Source organism: Apium graveolens, chromosome 4, assembly GCF_009905375.1.
Source record: "Apium graveolens cultivar Ventura chromosome 4, ASM990537v1, whole genome shotgun sequence".
Lineage (NCBI taxonomy): Eukaryota > Viridiplantae > Streptophyta > Magnoliopsida > Apiales > Apiaceae > Apium > Apium graveolens.
Genome location: NC_133650.1, coordinates 154,648,365 through 154,655,577, shown reverse-complemented (window position 1 = coordinate 154,655,577; position 7,213 = coordinate 154,648,365).

Sequence of the window (7,213 nt, the reverse complement as noted above, 5' to 3'; positions counted from 1 at the left end):
ATGCCTAGATAACCAATCCATCCCTAATATAACGTCAAATTCTCCTAACTTAAATGGTATAAAATCTACACAAAACTTACTACCAGAAATCTCAACCTCACAATTCCCACAAACTTGATTCACAGATACACGTTCTTGATTTGCTAATTCCACAGTCATTATTTCATTTAAACATTCAACTGGACAATTTAACTTACTAACAAAATCTTGTGAAACAAATGATCGAGTTGCTCCCGAATCTATTAACACTTTGGCACATAAAGAATTCACATTAAGCGTACCTGCCACGACATCCGTATCTTGGATCGCATCCTTCACCGACATGTCAAAAACTCTAGCCCTTGAAGTCTCATTCACTGTTGGGGTAGATCTCATAATCCTTAATGCATTAGTTACTGGGGCTGATGTCTTGCAATCCCTGGCCATATGTCCTGGCTTTCCACATTTAAAACATGTAAATCCAATGGCTGGAACCTTTACTGCTGGATTCCGGATAGGCTGATCCTTGTTTGCTGGCTCTCTTGCTGGCTGATTTCGGCACTCCCTCGAATAGTGCCCTTTCTGATTACATTTGAAACATACCACGTTTAACTTATTACAAACTCCTCCATGCTTCTTTCCACATACTTGACAATCTGGAAAAGTTAGTCTCAACTGATTTGGCTGATTTACATTAACTGGACGGTTGCTCTGGCCTTCGTCTCCTGTATTTTGTCTTCTGAAATTAAAATTTCTCCCTGGCTGAAACTTGCCCTTCTTAAAATTTGGAAACTTCCCTGGTTGTGACTTACCCTTACTTCCCTCAACTTTCCTTTTCTTGCTTTCCTTTTCCTTCTGGAACATCTCACTCTCTGTCTCTGCTATCATAGCCTTCTGTACTACTCCTGCATACCTTCCCTCTGAATCCATGGTTTGAAACCTTGCTGGAATCTCTTAGCCTTCTTCCTGTCAGTATCCACATACGACGGTACTTACCTTGACAATTCCTCAAACTTACCCTCATAATCTGTTACCGACATGTTCCCTTGCTTTAATTCTAAAAACTTCAGCTCCATTTGATCTTGAACAAACTGAGGAAAATACTTTTCTAAAAATAATTCCTTAAACCTTTCCCAAGTAATAACATTTGTACCTTCCAATGTCTTCACCATCTCCCACCAATAGGTGGCTTCATTCTTCAGATAGTAACTTGCAAACTCAACCTTCTGTTCCTCCTTTACTTTCACTAAGGCAAATGCCTTCTCTATTTCCTTTAACCAAACATTTGCTTCAATTGGCTCTAAGGAACCCTTAAATTCTGGTGGGTTTACTGCCTGAAAAGTTTTCAAAGTTACCTGGGGGTTGGTCTGTCTTTGTTGTTGTTGTGCCAGGTGAACTGTTTGTTGGGCCAAGATTTGAAGAATCTGGGCTATTGCTGGTCCATAGGTCCTGGGTTCACATTCGGGTTTGTATCATCTTGGTTGTTGTTATTATTAGTTTCTTCATTCTGGGTGTTGGTGCGGGTATTTCTTCTGGGAGGCATTTTCTGTAAAGAATCAAACAACTTATTCAGCTTTTGAATCAAATCTTTGTATAAAAGAAAATTTTTGTAAAATAGAGGTATCTCTTTTTGAAAACAGTTGTAACTAAGTAAATTGCATGCTTCTTTACAGAATATAAATAGTCATGGAAAATAGGGTAGATGGTTTCACATGGTATAACTGGTGCAATAAATAAGGTAAAGTAAAACAGGTGTGATAAAGTAAATGACAATGCTGGAAAAGAAAAAGATACTAATATATATAGATCAAAAGTTTTAGGTAGTATAAGCGTAAAGACGCTTCGAAAGTAAAAGGAAAAAGGGGTACAACAACCTACTCACTAGTCAGTATAGCTAGTCTATAAATACAACTCAAAAGTCTACTGGTACATACTACACACCACTGTACATACTACATAACCATCACAATACTGATCAGAATCTCCATCTTTGAATCTCTGGCTCATGGCAAATATGGACCTCCTATCTCCTCAAGCTCCTCTAGAACCCACTTAGCCCACTCCACTAGGAAATCAAGGGTGATGTCCTCATGTGTAGCCTCAGCAATCCTCACAGCAGCTGCTCTACAAAACGCTTGGAGCCTCTCTCTAAGTCGCCTCTCACCACTCCCCATCGCTCTGGTACACATGATATGCAATAACTCCTGGATCTGACCCTGTAGGAATCGCTGCTCCATAAGGCAAGCCTCAAACTGATGATATGGGACAGGATAGGAAGAGAACTGGAAAGGTACTCCTATGACTGAATGACTAGTAAAGCCTGAATCAGCAGGTGGGGGTCCTCTGATAGGTGGCCTCATGCTTGGAGGTGGAATAGCCTGCAGTGGTACGGGCTGCAACACAGGTGGAGGTAATATAGCTAACACTGGTGGAACAACATGATGTGGATTCGAAGACGGCATTCCAACTGAAGGCTCTGAGTGATCAGCTGATACGGGAATAAAAGAGTCGGCCATCACTGCTATCTGAAATCATATCGCAATATAAGAATCTCGAACCACGACGCGAATTATACTACTACTGGTTATACCGTAACACTCAACCTCTCGAAATTCTATCATTCTATTCCTTACTTCTAATCCTAACCCTCTACCCATTCTCGTCAACCTAGGCTTGTGTCAGTGACTTATAACCTGTAGCTCTGATACCAAACCTGTGGCGCCCTCCAAACCCGGGTCAGAAGTTTGGGGTCCACACACACACACCTTATTTATAACCTGCTTATAATAATAATAAAGATAACAATAATATACAGTGAACCTATTTACCAACTACCACCGATCGCAACAGGTTAAAGTATGCACACAAGCCACACATCTACTTATATTACATATCGTTCAAATCCCAACCATTCAAACTCAAACTGAGTATTAAACTTTATTACAAACTTTTACAGACTTAAATTATTCCAAAAGAAGCCTACTAGCTCAGCTCTCTCAACCTGAACCCCTAGCTCTCGCGCTGGACTGGGCATCCTCGTTACCAACTGGTTCCTTTTTAGCTGGAAAGAACATAAACAACATCCCACAAATGAGCTAACTAGCTCAGCAAGTCATAATGACAAAACTGAGAATAATGATCATCAGGTGAACATGATTATGATATCAATTGAACAATGGCTTATGAATTAGAATTGGATATTATACTTTTAATTTAAAAACCAAGGTTAGGCTGCTGATCAGTCACCAACTAACCCTCGAGCAAGGCACACAGCATTGCTCTAACTACTGGATCCAAGGCACACATTGGCCTAACTTGACCATTATATGGTCTGACCATGAATCTGGTCCATAATTTTATGAAAACAATCCAATTCTAATATAATAACAGAATAAGCAATAATAACCAATAATCAGAATCATTAACAACAATGAGTGTTTAACAATGAAAGAGTTTCAATCCTTGTAAGGATCAATAAGATAATTTAAAAGCTTGGATACTGGTATTGAAAGAATTGAATAACAAGGGAATCAATATTTCAGGGTTTCAAAGATTTGGGCTTTCAAAGCATAGGATACAATGTTTGAGTATATAATTAATTCAGTTTAGTGTTTGGAATTTTGTTTGCATGTATTTGTGGAGTAGTATCGTATACTTGAGGTTCGTGTTTGGGTATACAATAATCAATGGTCTAGAAAGAATAAGGTTCATGGCTCAAGATCAATAACGGGAATCAGGGTTTAGGTTTCTGTGCTTCAAAGCACTTGCAATATCACAGGATTATCAAGTACTACAATATCTCGAGAAAGTTCAAAACACTTGCCTGGTATTAGCTTACTACACTGTACTCGCTTCCAATCACAACCATTTTACTCCTCAACTACCTGTTTCCCTTTCCTACGCCTTGCCTCTTCTGCTCACATATCATAAGCATCTATCAATAATCGACTCATAGAGTTCTATTCAACACATACTTCTATCTACCCTTCGTTTTACCCAAATCCGATTAACGGATTGAAAGTTATGCAATAATCAAGTAAACACCGAATATATAGACTGATAGTCAATCAACAAGTCACGTATAACACATAATACATCACGAAATCAATGACATATCATTTATAAAGAAGTCTCGGGTCATAATTAGGCTTTCGGGTATTTAAAATGATTTTTAAAACATTTTTCAGAATTAAAACGGGTCGTTTGATCAATTTCGGGTTAATAAACAGAGTTCGGTTGGCCAATTCTGGCTCCGAAACAATTTTATACTAATTATCGAGCCTTGGAAATAATTTAGAATAATATTTTAAAGCTCCAAACTATTTTTCGGAATTTTTAAATCATTTTTAAGTAATTAAATAATTAATTAAAATCAGTTAATAATTAATTAAATCAATTAATCAATTAATTTCCAATTTAATTGACCAATTAATCAATTAAAAATTAACTGAAATTAATTAACTAATTAATTCGGATTTATTTCTGAATTAAAAATAATTTTCGGAATTAAAATACTAATTTTTAGAATTTTTAGAAATTAAAAATGAATTTTTATAATAAAAATAAATAGGAAATATGATTTTTAAACATTTTTAAAACAGGAATCCAATTTTTGCAAAGTCTGGAAACCTGGGGGACCAAACTTCATCGTTTTCAAAAGTATAGGGACCAAATTGCAATTTTGCAGTTCCAGTCGCCGGAAAAGTCGGGGATGGCCGGAGAACTCACCTCCGGCATCCTCCCACCACCATCACCTCCAGAATTAAACTACACAACACTAGGAACCTATATCTGCAATCAAAATTCATCAATAACCCCAGACTTGGCCGAAATTTGATCAAGAAACTCGCCGGTTTCCGGCGGGTTCGACGTAAACTTCAAAACACAACTCCCTTCTCTACAGACCTCGTTGATTCATGAAACTTGTACGACGAGATTGCAAATTTCACAGAGAATACAATACACTATACCACAACATCAATCTATTTCAGAATAAGAAACCCCCAAATTTTAATTAAGAACTTTCATACGGGTTATAAACCCTAATTTTAAAATTCGAAAATCAAACTCAATTTTGAACATGTTATTGAACTCCAAATCAGACGTATGACATATGAAAATCATCAGGAAAACAAGCTCTACAACATGCAATCATCAAATCATACAAACAATCATCCGAACAAAAAAACATATTTTTAATAAATTTAATTCAAAAATAAATAAATTTTCAGAAAATAAACCTTTGATTCTGCAGTGAAACAAAGCTCAGAATCTGATAGAACACTTCAAATCCTTCGTTTTTGTTTCTCAAGCTTTGAAAACAAAGATTGGTAACGCCTTCGTTTTGCTGTTTGATTCTTAGAACAGTTTATGTAATTAGGGTTTTTCTCTGAAAATAATAGAATTAACTATCTGTAAATGATTTTGATACGAAATAAAATACGGAAAAAGGCTATTTATAATTACGGAAAATTAGTATCCCGTTGGATCATTCCGGATATAAAACGGTACGTTTATTTATAAAAACTGATCCAAACGGTATCGGTTTTCGGGATAATTATCCAAATCAGTACAATTTGTACTGCGGTCTTCGTCTCAGCGCCTGGTTACATGTACTACGAAGTGATAATTGGGATAGTTTAATATAAAGCTCCCATTTATCGAAAATACGGGTTTTATTAATTTACCGAAATGAATATTGTATCGAAAATATTGTGCCGGGACCGCGCAGAATAAACCATACGCCAGATCGAAAAAGTTGAAACATGGAATATGCTCGGAATATTACAATTAGTTTAGGAAGGAGTTCTCGGAAGAGTTTCGGGTTCCAAAAACGTACAACGGTTGACGTCAGTTGGTTCCCATTTTTATAAAATAGATTTTAAATACTCGGAAAAAGATTTTAGAAATTTCGTATGATTCTTATAAATCCATAAATCAATATCAAAATCATTAGGAAGATATGACAATTATCTATATTTTATTTTGGACATATAAAAATTAAAATATTCAATTAATATTATTTTTGAATATCCAAGTACAGATAACACTTAACAATTATCTCACAGAATAGATACTGAACACACATAATAATTATTTAATAGTAAAAATAATTACACAATATATCCCGGATATTACAGTGATTCTTCTATTGAGATGTTTGTTCCTCCTCCTACCTCACAAGTGACTCCTATGGCTCATTTGTTTTTCAAGCTTTGCACTGATAATATCAGTCCTGGGTTAAGAACTTGGTTAAACTTTGTTGCTCAAGATATGTTAATGGGTTGCCTTATGGTTTGTTGTTGACAAAAATAATCAAATGGTATGGAGTTGAATTAAAGGACAAGTAATGTGTTCATGTCACTGATTTGTTTGATGTTAAGACACTTACTCAGTCTAATTTAAAGATTGATAAGGATGGACAATTATTCCATATTGAATCAGTTGTGGTTTGTGTTGTTGAGGCTGAGGAGGGTTCTTATACCTCCATGCAAATGCTGGAGTTTATGAAATAGATTAAAGCAGGCCAAGAAAAGCTTCTTAAGGCTGTTGAAATTGTTGCTTAGCAAAACCAGTGATTAAGGGAGATGGTAGCGGGAATGGGAACTGTTGTGCAAGACATGTCTATATATAACAAGACTAAGTCATATTGAAAGCCCTAAGATTAAGTTGTATGTTAATCTATATTTGTAATCTGTAATTATATTCCTTGAGTCTGTAAAAATGTATAGTAGATTAGACTGGGGATTTTACTGTGTACAACCCTCAAGCTAAGGAATAAACTCTGGAAGAAGTTCAAATCTTGATCATGCCTCAGAGAGAAGTGTAGCAGCTTGGTTTTGAATGAAAATGTTCTAGGAAAAATGTTCTAAGTCAGATATCGACAAGTCACAGATCAATGGATATTGAGAAGTATGTCGAGATGTCCAAAATGACTCATCGAGAAGTCCCAAGAGATATCGACAAGTCAAACTGCATGTATAGATCTCAGATATTGACAAGTCATTTCTTCATGTAGAGATCTCAGAGATATCGACAAGTAAATTTCAATATGTAGAGAACTGGAGATATCGACAAGTCATTTCTTCATATAGAGATCTCAGATGTATCGACAAGTCATTTCTTCATGTAGAGAAATCAGAGATATCGACAAGTCAAAAGCCTATATCAAGAAATAGAGATGTCGACAAGCTATTCTACATGTTGAGAACTAGAGATCTCGATACGTCATTTA